The sequence below is a fragment of the Mercenaria mercenaria genome, unplaced genomic scaffold, assembly GCF_021730395.1.
Source record: "Mercenaria mercenaria strain notata unplaced genomic scaffold, MADL_Memer_1 contig_3682, whole genome shotgun sequence".
Lineage (NCBI taxonomy): Eukaryota > Metazoa > Mollusca > Bivalvia > Venerida > Veneridae > Mercenaria > Mercenaria mercenaria.
In genome coordinates this window covers 39,395-51,697 of record NW_026461845.1, presented here as the reverse complement: position 1 = coordinate 51,697, position 12,303 = coordinate 39,395, and the positions used below count along the sequence as shown (strand labels likewise).

Sequence of the window (12,303 nt, the reverse complement as noted above, 5' to 3'; positions counted from 1 at the left end):
TCACAACAGCTCACGCTGTGCTAAGGTGAGCTAAAAATCATACAAACTGAAAAGTTACTAGATTGCAACTCACTGTTAACAAGACTTAACAGACAGACACACATTAACAATCTATTTGCACCACGGCAGGTTAAGAGCTCAGTCTAGGGAGACATATTAGCCTTCTTGTGCAGGCTTGGTTTTTTTCTATTTGTGTTAATTGTAATTCTGAAATTACTGGTAAAACAAATCCTAATTTTGTTTTTATATACACATCACAAAGACTTGCATTACACTTTATTTATTGAATAAACTGTTCACATGTTTAAGTTTTATCTGTATACACATTTATAATGATCACAGATCACATAACTTGTTTTATTCATACATGAAATATAGCTGAACTGTGAATAACAACTTTTAATAACAGTACTGGATGCTTTTGTCAGGCTTTGAAATAAGTATTGTCAAAATAAAGAAAATGTGTCTTGCTGTAATCTGTATTCTAAAATGTATAATTTCTCTTACAACAAGAACAAATAAACAAGAGGGGCCATGATGGCCCTGTATCACTCACCTGACATATTGACATAAAGATAATCAAGATCAACATTCTGACCAAGTTACATTAAGATATGATCATAAATGTAGCCTCTAAAGAGTTAACTAGCTTTTCCTTTGATTTGACTTGGTGACCTAGTTTTTGACCCCACATGACGCAGATTCAAACTTGACTGAAAGATCATCAAGATTAACATTCTGATGAAGTTTCATGAAGATGCAGTCATCAATGTGGCCTCTGGAGTGTTAACAAGCTGTTCCTTTGATTTGACCTAGTGACCTAATTTTTAATCCCACCTGAACTAGATTAACTTGGCCTATAGATCATAAAGATTAAAATTCTGACAAAGTTTCATTAAGATATGGTCATAAATGTGGCCACTACAGAGTTAACAAGTTTTTGCTTTGATTTGACCTGATGACCTAGTTTTTTATCCTAGACGACCTAATATTAAACGTGTCCAATATTTAATTGAGGGTAACATTTTGACCAAGTTTCATTAAGATTGGGCCAAAATTGTGACCTCTAGAGTGTTAACAAGCTTTTCCCTTGATTTAACCTGGTGACCTAGTTTTTGAGCCGACTTGACCCAGATTTGAATCCGGTCTATGGATCATTAAGATTAACATTTTGACCAAGTTTCATTAAGATATGGTCATAAATTTGGCTTCTAGAGTGTAAACTAGCTTTTCCTTTGATTTGACCTAGTTTTTGACCCTACATAACCCAGATTCAGACTGGACCTTGAAATCATCAAGATTAACATTCTGACCAAGTTTCATGAAGATATAGCCTTAAATGTGACCTCTACGGTGTTAACAAGCTTTTCCTTTGTTTTGACTTGGTGACCTAGTTTTTGATCCAAGATAACCCAACATCAAATGTGACCAAGATTTTATTGAGGATAACATTCTGACCAAGTTTCATAAAGATAAGGTCAAAATTGTGACCTCTAGAGTGTTAACAGTCAAATTGTTGAAGACGGACGGACACAGGACGATCACAAAAGCTCACCTTGAGCACTTTGTGTTCAGGTGAGCTAAACACTAGAGTTGTCACAGGAGTAACGAATTATACCTCTACAATATGGCCTTACCACAGAACTAAGCCAATATCAAAGCAGCATTTTTCCTGAGCTATGACCTAATGACCTCAAATTCAATCTCTATAGTTTCATGATCCTTCGCCCAAGTGTTCTCAAGTTGTTGTATGGAAAAGGTTTAAATGTTCCGGATCATCCTGACCTTTGGAACTCTAAATTAATACAGGTAATCTGCTGGTCAAGACCAACCTTGTACTAAATTTTGTGTTTCTCATCCCAAGCATCCTGAAGTTATTGTCCAAAAACCGTTCTAAAGAACCGTTATTTATTTTGTTGAACTTAACATCACACCGACACAGGATAGGTCATATGGCGACTTTCCAGTTTTAATGGTGGAGGAAGACCCCAGGTGCCCCTCCGTGCATCATTTTAAAGAACTGGGTCAGTGTGACCTTGACCTGTGACCTACTGACCTCAACATCATTAGGGGCCACCTGCTGGTCATAATCAACCTCCCTAACAATTTTCATGATCCATGATCAAGCATTCTCAAGTTATAATCTGAAAAACATTTCACTGTTTTGCCTTATTGTGACCTTGACCTACTGACCTCAAAGTAAAACTTGACCTGTATTTCATGATGTGACACCTGCGTACCAAACTTTATCATCCTAGGCTCAAGGTCTCAAGTTATCATTCGGAAACGGTTCAACTGTTCAAGGTCACTGTGACCTTGACCTTTGATCTATTGACCTCAAATTCAAACAACCTGTATTTTATCATTTAACACCTGTGTTACAAAAGCTATGATCCCAGGCCAAAGCGTTTGCAAGTTATCTTGACCTTTGACCTTTGACCTACTGACCCCAAAGTCAAACTTGACCTGTAACTATGTACCAAAAAATATTTAAATCGGTCAAGCTTTTCATGAGTTATCATCTGGAAGCCGTGAAAACCTACTGACTGAAAGACAGACAAGCTTACTACATGGGGGTATAACAGAACATTCTCTTTAAAATCTCATGAAAAATATGAGAACTAGATGCCCATGGGCAATATGTCAAGCCCACCAGCTGTCAAAAGGACTGGGAGTTGTGCATGACACTCCTTGTCTCATTGAGGCAAACATTTATGCCAAATAAAAGAGATTGCAAAAAGTTACAATATAAGTAATTTACAGTAACAACAACGGAACGTAAAATTAAAAAAAAAAAAATTAAAAAAATTCTAAGTCCACACAAAAATCCGCACCAGCAGAGATAGGTCAAAATACACCTGAAAATTTAACAAAACATGCATGTTGTACTACAGAAAAGTGGTCTTGATTTTTCCCTACGACCAGTAATAAAAAAGTTACAAATTTAAGCTATTTATAGTAACAACAAAGGGAAGTATTTCTAGGATCTTATGCATGACACTCCGTCGCATGATGATGAACAATTGTGCCAAGTTACATCAAAATCCCTCTATGCATCAAAAAGAAATGCTCCAGACAATGTAATTCTTGTATCTGACATTTGACCTCCAAGTGTGATCTTGACCTTAGACCTAGGGACCTGGTTCTTCCGCATGACACTCCGTCTCTTGGTGGTGAACATTTGTGCCAAGTTACATCAAAGTCCCTCCATGCATGAAGAAGAAATGCTCCAGACAAAGTTGTCATTCTTGTATCCTTTGACCTCTAAGTGTGACCTTGACCTTAGACCCAGGGACCTGGTTCTTGCGCATGACACTCTATCTCAAGATGGTTAACAATTGTGCCAAGTTACATCAAAATCCCTCCATGCATGAATAAGAAATGCTCCGGACAAAGTCATTTTTGAATTTGACCTTTGACCTGTAAGTGTGATCTTGACCTTTGAGACAGGAACCTGGGGCTTGCGCATGACACTCCGTCTCACTGAGGTTAACATTCATACCATATATAAACAAGATTGCTCCATGCATGTCCAAATTATGGTCCGGACAAACAAATCCGGACGGACGGACGCACGCACATACACCGAATAGACATTTGCACAACTATGTCTTCGCTTCCGCAAGCGGGCTGGACAATAACAAAACCAATGTGATAATACATTATCTCTTAAAGTAACAGAGCTTAGTCAAACACTGCTGTTCTCAGAACAAATTTAGTTTCTAAATAAATCCTGAATTCCTATCCTTAAAAGTTTTTTTTTATTAAAGTTCCCTTGTTCTTCTGTCTTTTTATATTTTCTGGTGTTTCTTTCTTGCTTTTCAAGTATACTGGATTTGTTGACCTTCCATTTTGTAGCTGCCTGCTCTCAAGAAGTGAACCTGTAAAACAGAAATCAAATATTGTAAATTGATAAAAAGAGACCCCAACCAACTTTCATAAAGATCCCATGAAAAATGTGACCTATAGAGTGGTCACAAGCAAAAGTTTACCGGCGCACGGATGGATGACGGACGCCGCGCTATCACAAAAGCTCACCTTGTCACTTTGTGTCAGGTGAGCTAAAAAATCAATATCTGAGAACCGCTTCCTCAGGTAACACTAAAAGGTAAATAAAATTAAACCATTTGTTGATGTGATTTTTGGGAAATGTTACCTTGCATTTTGGGATGTTGGGCAAAAATGTAATATTTTTGGATTGGGAAGTGGCCGAATATAGGCCTCTGTCATATAAGGACAAGAAATCATTTTCAAAGTTTTTTCTTTTCGGTGAGTTGTATATGGAATTAAATTCTTTGGGTAATTTTGAAAGAGGACCACCCCATGATCATTCTGTGAAGTTTGGTGTAAATCTGCCAAGTGGTTCTGAATAAGATTTTTTACAAATTGTTGGCACATGACGGACATCAACTCATGTTGTCACACTGTGACAGGTGATCAAGCTAATAATTGTTTAAATTTGCATACATGTATTAAATTTTATGGTTTTGTCCAGAAATGCTTTATCATCAAGAAAATGAAATGGAGTCATTACTAAGGTCTAAAAAAAAATTTTTTTCCAGTAACACGCTAAAAAAAATTAGGGTAGGTAGGTCGGAAAAACTTTTTCTTTGGATTTTTTTAAATTATTTTTAGGGAGACGTTTTGGAAATTATTTTTGTGTCAAAAAATGAATACAAATAGGGGGGTTATGCCTCTAGAGCATCAGTAAGTTGATTTATAACATCACTGTCCATGTTTAAAGCATAAAAAGTGCGGAATTGCAACTTTTTGTCAAAAAGTTGAAAAAAATGTTCTCAAAGACAAAGGCGGACAGACCGTCCATTTAGGGTCGGGCCAAAAATTTATGGTAGGTCAGGATACAGGAAACACACAATTTTTTTTTACGCCTAATGTTCCTTGGTATTTGATTCTATGCACTGACTCAATCGCAAAAATCTGTTCACACAAATACTAATTTGTATACAGTATATCATGCTTTTTGAATGATTGAAACTGCTTCCCACAGCTGCAACGATATAATAAAGAAACAGAAAGATAGAAATACCTTATGAGCCGCAAGCAAGTCGTTTCAGTCTGTCAACAAGCACTTTGGAGCAGTACAACAATACTCTGTATAATAGACCAAGATGCCTGAAAATAGTGAAAAGTGAGCAAATTAAGAAAACATGGACAACCAGCTGTTTTGAAATTTCAAAGGTCTAAGAGCTAACATCCTTTTCGCAGTTTTGCAATTTTCATGCCAATAAGATGACCCCAGTTATATCATTGGCATGGCGGGAGAAATTTGTTAAATAAAACTTTTTTTAATGAAAATAAAACAGTAGCAAATTTTGTCAAAATGTATAATGAAACGAAGTAAATGCGGTTAAAAATTTCAGTTTTGAAAAAAGAAAAGTCACTGTATGAGTAGGTTTGTTTACACGACTGACCAGCCAGAACAGCCAAACATTACTTTAACCCAGGTACCTTTTTGATTTGGTGGTCAGTGACCTTCACTTTGCTCGGTATCATTAAAGGGCAAAAACAGACTGGTAAAGCAGCTAGAAGAATCTGTTCTGCCTTCCTCAGTTTAGTATGAACACAGGAGCCGACAAAATGCTACAATTGTTTATTGGTATCTGACGGTCATGATTCATAAACGTATAACTTTACACGTATTTGAGTATGTGTGCAGTATACACAATTCAGATTTCAACTAACCCAAGCTGGCAACCAGATAGAAAATTTCCAAGCCTGACACCAATTTCACATGCCTGAACTTAAAGCTGAATTTTGAACCATAAAACAACTGGTCTAGCTCATACCCTCAAAATACTTCATCATATTGTTTGGGACATGCTCGACTGGGGATTCCTAGGAGAACAGGAACTGAATGCATCGGACCAAAAAGTAATGTGAGCGGCTTCAGTTTGCATTTGCAGAGCTCAAATTTAACTTTTTTGACCAACGTACTGCAAATTTTAGCACGTAGCTTTTTTTTCTTGTTGCTTAATCTGAAATCTACTTGCAAATTTAGACTTTCAATTAAGAATGTTAGAATATCTTAAAAAATCATGCTAGAACATCAATACTGTTTGCACAGTTTTCCTTGGCGTATAATTTTGTGCGTTATAACTCAAAGTAATTCAGAACGCATCATTGATGGCGTAACTTAACTACTGGCTGAAACTACGGCAAGGCAAATTTTCGTACCTAATATTATAAATAGCGATTCAACTGTATACATGTACGAATTAGTAAGATAGCCTGCGTTCTAGATTTAATTATAAGATAGACCTCTACATTTCTTTATAATCAGTAATCCATTCAACAAAAAATGGCTAACCAAAAAAGATGTTGTGTTTTCTGTTATCCTCAAATGAAAGCGAATCTACAAACATTAACAAAAACCGCAACAATTTTGACTATTATTTGTATTTGCAAAATAAATTGTGTGAAATTTTTATCTTAACTTGCATTCCATGAAACTGACTTGCATTTAGCGAGTCCAAAATTTGAGCCCTGTGATTTGTGAAAGTAATTACATCTTCTGCATGATTATGGTTCTGACTAACTCTTAAACTCTTGCATTTATGGAACAGTTTGAATTCAATTCCTTCATAATTCTGACCAACTAATCGAGCATGCTTCAGAACTCCAGATAAGGGCTGTATTTTTGTAATTACGAACTTGTTAGGGATCAGATATGACTTTATTTTAAAATGTGGACGTATCAATACAAATTTATTTTAAAATGTGGTTGTATCAGTACATGTAAACAGTATTACATATATTGCAAAGAAAGACCGAGCCGAATTGCATGTCTGCGCCAAGTTGCGCTTGTCAACGCTATCCCGACTGTTGACAATTTGCACGGTGTCAAATGAGTGTTGAATATAAGAAACAAACGCCAATAGCATAATGTAATGCATTAACACATAATTTTTTTGGACTTCAAAAATTATGCGTCATAAAAATCTGAAAAGGGGAATTATAATTCTACCAAAACTGAAGGCAACCAAGTTATTTTTATTTTATATAATTTGTGTCATATGAACGGATGAACCAAGTTTGAAAGAAATATCTTTACTATTTTTAAAAAAATGTTAGTTTTTATGTTGAAAGCCCGATCAGGCAATGTTACCAGCCTGTTTAAAATCTGTATTTTTTTCTATAAGCCAAAGAACTATAAAATACACAGAATGGCAACTTTGGATAATCCCGCGTCATCTCGTGTTAGCGTGTTATCTTATTTCAAAGTGTTTGCCAACTTGATCAATCATAATCAAATCAACAGACGCTTACTGAAGTATAAAACTGGTGGTACGCCAGGCACGTAATAAACCAGTTTGTGTCCGTTGACTTTCAATCATTAATTCATTCCTTCCTCGTGTATTAGTACTGTAAATACTAATAACATTAAAAATGCACCATTAATTATCATGATAAACAAATGATCCGAAAGCAACCTTATTCACAGGAGTCTGAAATTCTATCAATAAGACCATAAAAGTCTATCTTTACAAAAAATACCCCCCCCCCCCCCTATATATAATGTGTTTATTTTATATATATAGGGGGTATTTTTTGTAAAGATAGACTTCTATGGTCTTATTGATAGAATTTCAGACTCCTGTGCCTTATTTCATTTTTTTGCGTTTGCTGACTTGATCAATCATGATCAACAGATGCTTACAACGACATCTCATTCAGTTGTCACAGGATGTTGGCAAGATTTGCTCTATATATGCCTTTCAAGTTGCCGATCTGTTTATTTTATAGCTCTTTGTAGAAGCCGATCCGATTCCCTATATTTAGGCCGAGCGCAGCTTATCCGCAGAATCATAAGCTCAACTTAATTACTGTGTATACATGCAGTGAGCCTTAAGAAACAATAATCTATAAGGCCCATTTCAAATTGATGAATAAATAAAAATGTAAAAAATAAGGAATTTCTATGCTTTTATAATTTTATGGGTGGGGTGTTTGTTTACATTATTATTATACAATGGAAAGTTAGTTACTCACGTTTCTAAAAATGTCAACAGGTCCAACCATGCACATGCTGTACTGGAGCGCCGTCCATATTCTATATAAAAGTAAAATAATTCCATTAATCAGTCATACCTGCAAGTAAAATCACGGATTTCTTAATTTTAAAAATTCAATATAGGCTTAGTAACAGAGAAGTTCAAAGAAACTAAAGTACCGGAAAGGAATTAAAATACGACCTGAAAAGCGACACAAAGGTGAATCTATTCTCTCATTCCCCGAGCTGAAGAACTCGTTGGAGAATATTTTTGTTTCCTCAAATTTTCAAAATGTCGGCGCCAACTAGTGTAACGTGTATCCACTCTCACTCTAAATATAAAAATGTTCAAAATGTCGCCGTTTAAAAAGTGCTACTCAGTATTGAATAATTATATAAGTGTAGTCACGTTACCGGCTGATTAGCTTCTGACGCAACAAAACTAACAGCTTAATTTGAATATTCTTTCGGGTCGCAGACATCTTATTGTGCGGATATTGCGTTTCGCCTACTGATCTGACGGACGCTTATTAACATTAACGAAGACCGTGATATCCCGAATTTCATCGGGGTCGTCGCACGCCCATGGTCTAAACCGGAACTCCATATTTTTTTATTTGGATAGTATGTGTTGTTTGGATACCCTCGTATGTTACCGTAGTGGGATTCGATCCCGATTTTCGTCGCTTCGGTAAGATCGATTCCCTATTAAGTATTTCTTAGCATACCACCATAACGCTCTTTCTACTTGAAATACTCTATGCAAAGTAAATAAAAAAAAAACAACCTGTATAAGGATGTTATACAATTGATATTGAACACATATGCTATTCCAATGCTTTGTGATGCTTGTGTTTTCAGATAAACATTTTTTGTAGAATGAGTTTCATTGTATAATTTATATATTTAAATGGCAATACATTTCGGTATTTGATTATATAAGAAAATATATGTACCCACACCTACTCAAACAAGCCTCCAGAATAATATAATTTTAATTGCGAAAGTATTTCGGTGCGCTGAACCCTAACCGTAACCCTGATCCTAAGAATAATCTAAACTGCAGCGCAGTGGAAGAGCGCCACACTGAGGTCGAGAGTTCAATTAAGATGAGGTACCATTTGACCGTGGTCTCTACAAAACGTTATGTAAGCGCCAGTTCTGGAAAAAAAATCTAAGAAAAAGTCATTGTATTCAACATAGGTTGTTATAATTAGAAGCCATTTAGATATAACAGTTTTGTTGTTTTAGATCCTTTATGAAGGAGTCCATTCAATATCCTTGTATAACAGAGTTCTGCTTCAATCTGTGCTAAGCTATCCCTATTGGATTGTTTCCTTGATTGTTGCACCTTAAATTTTCCCGCATGAACATACACAATAATAACCAGCCTGCTTCTAAAGTTTGATTCATGTGTTCATTGCTTTAAGAGGATCTCTTTTTAGATATATTCAACTTAACAAATGTATACAAAACGGATAGAAATTAAATCTGTTTGATAAATCATATCTTGCACATACATGCCCGTTCTGGAATTGAATAATAAGTGTGGCCCCTCAGCCGACCGCTTAAGGTATCTAAATAAAAATTGTTCATTGTGAGTATCAAAACATAGCTTGGTTAGTAAAATATGTTCATGCTGTCAAACAAGCCCGCGGAAAATTAAAAATATGTGTATTAAGTCATGTTTGTATTATTCTAATCTGTTGTTGAACCGTGCATGAAGTTCCCTCAGAAACCGAACCGTTTCGCTATATTGACTACTGTTATAAATTGTACATATAATATAGGATACAAGTGTATCTTGAAAATCTCCAAACTAGCCATATGCAGTTCTTACAATGCAAAATCAAACTTGGTGTTATTTTTTTTCCATTTTACGTTTCGACTAAAAACTAAAAACCAAGCTACGAGTTTTAAGAACGGAACTGAACGTCTGGACATTCTTAGTTTTAGTAACTGTCTTGAACAAGAAAACGTAGAACGAGACCGAGACGCTTTAATGTTGTTTCTCACAAAGCATTATTGCAGGTGAAAATATGGCTCGAAAAATTACCGTGGTAGCTTTTCATTTTGGTTGATGTAGAATTTTGTACAAACTCAATAGCGCATGCTCCTTTTTTGCAAACACAGTGTATTTATATTAAATGGATTTGCCTTTAGTTAAATTAATATGTTGCTCAGTTACTGATTTCATTGCGGGAGTATGTTCGCTCATCTGCAGCTAGGCTTTTTATCATTAAATAGCATTTTAAGCAATGAGATATGTTTAAAATTATTCAGTAGTATGTGTAATTATAATGTATAGTCTAGAAACCTTGCCTATGTGAACCAAAAATTTAATATATATAGTAAATTAATTTTGTTGTGTGAACTCTCCCCAACAAAAAGAAAATAATTCAGTCAGAAATAGTTAGTCTTACGTACAACACTACAATTATATATTACCCAACTGTAGTATCACTGCTAATAGCCATTTTACGAGAAGTATCAACGAATTCGCTACTTTTCAATAATAGTTGCGCTAAGCACAGGTATAATCACTTGCTAGTCATTTAGTGTCGTCAGTTTTCATATATCTTCATCCTTCAAGTAGGTTTGGTGGTTCATGCTTGAACAATGTTATTGTTTAAGATTACAAGATGGATTGAAACGGAACAAATTTCTGACTATAAACAAACCGTGTGTATACAGTTACACCACAGTGCAACAAAAGCAGAACATGGCATTAGAATATGACAAAAACAGCGACGTACCACATGTTTCGTCAAACACGATGTATAAACTGCTTGATATCGGTTGAACTAAATAAATGTTGGAAAGAAAATATGTGCATAAAATTGCGGGTACATTGTGTTTCAGTCTTTTTAAGTAGATGATGTGTATAATCTTTGGTTTATTTTTATTCTGGTGAGAATCATGACCTCCTATTCATTTTGTAAGCGCTTTTTTGGTGTTTCGTCAGTATTTATGAACACAGAAAAACACATGTGCCGTATTACATCGGGGGCTAGTAACATGATCGAGTAGTTCCGACATACAAATGCAATCCCTTTAAAGCACAAATTGTTTGAAGACTAAAATACAAGTATTGTATAGAAGTTGCAATGGAACAGATGAAGATGTTTTTCTGCTTCTTCTTGAGGTGACAAAATGTATGTATCTCTTACATTTGGGAAATGTTATATCAAAACAGTGGCTATTCACAGGTTATTTCTTCACAATTCGGTTAAATTACTTGAGTAAACACTAAGATTGATGCATCTATATTCATATGAAGTATATTTGATAATACTTTTGTTCCATGTCCTATATAGGAAATACTTCAGTTCGCGATATCAACAATTTATTGGCTAAATCTGTTGTTATGATGACCTCAAATGTTTATGTTATTGTCGCCCTTACTGGTTATGAATGAAGTATTTATACACAAACCCATTAGGGAAATGTTATACGCACAGCAGTAATGTTATGTAAGTACAAATGTTCAGTCAATAGCTTTTGTATCTTCAACTTTAGCTGTGTCTTTGTCAAATGCAAACACAGTAATTTAGTGAATAAAAGCTGAATAAACTTGAGAGCATAATGGACTTGAAGTAATGTCGGCAGCAAACCTTATTTCGCATATGGAACTGGTATTTCGTTGTTGTTAGAGACTGAAAAACCAACAATTCTGCTTGATGATCGATGATAAATAATGCATCAAAATATTTTCTTTTATATTTTTTTGTTTAATATGGAACTATGAATTAGTATAACACACTTACATTAAGAAAATTAAAGTATTTTTCTTGCATATGCCTGCCATGTTTTGTACCGATATACGCTTCAAACGTATTTCTTATAAAAACTGTTGTGGAAATTGTTAGGCTATTCTGTACTAAATAATAAAAGATAATCCATAACAAGAACATATTTTCTTGTGACGTTGATCATGTCAGAAATTATATAATTCTGAAACGTAGAGGTGTTAAACTACACAATTTTTACAGTAAAATATTAGCCATTTCTGTTTAAATTGGTTTGGTAGGCATGCTTTTTCTAATGTTATGCTTCTGGACTGCGTTCCATGCTTCCAAACAATCTTCTCATATATTTTAGATATTAGCACAAGAACAATCTTTAAGTGCCATGTGGCAGCTGTCAAAATACTCCCCGTACTTGGACTCAGTGTTGTTATAATTTCTTATCCTTTGGGACCATGACCAATATTCAATTTGACTATATTAGAATTCCGCTTATACCGGTGCTAAGGGGCGTGAGGAATGTTAAATATTTATATTCTTCTCATG

At 35.0% G+C, this 12,303-nt stretch overlaps 1 long non-coding RNA gene across 1 annotated transcript; it reads right to left on the bottom strand.

Moving 5' to 3' along the window:
* Positions 1-264: 264 nt before the first annotated feature.
* Positions 265-8,295, bottom strand: LOC128553295 (uncharacterized). Its single transcript, XR_008369313.1, has 3 exons — positions 8,011-8,295; positions 5,048-5,133; positions 265-3,881 (listed from the first exon to the last, which is right to left on the bottom strand). It is a non-coding gene; the product is annotated as an uncharacterized LOC128553295 (long non-coding RNA).
* Positions 8,296-12,303: the final 4,008 nt, after the last annotated feature.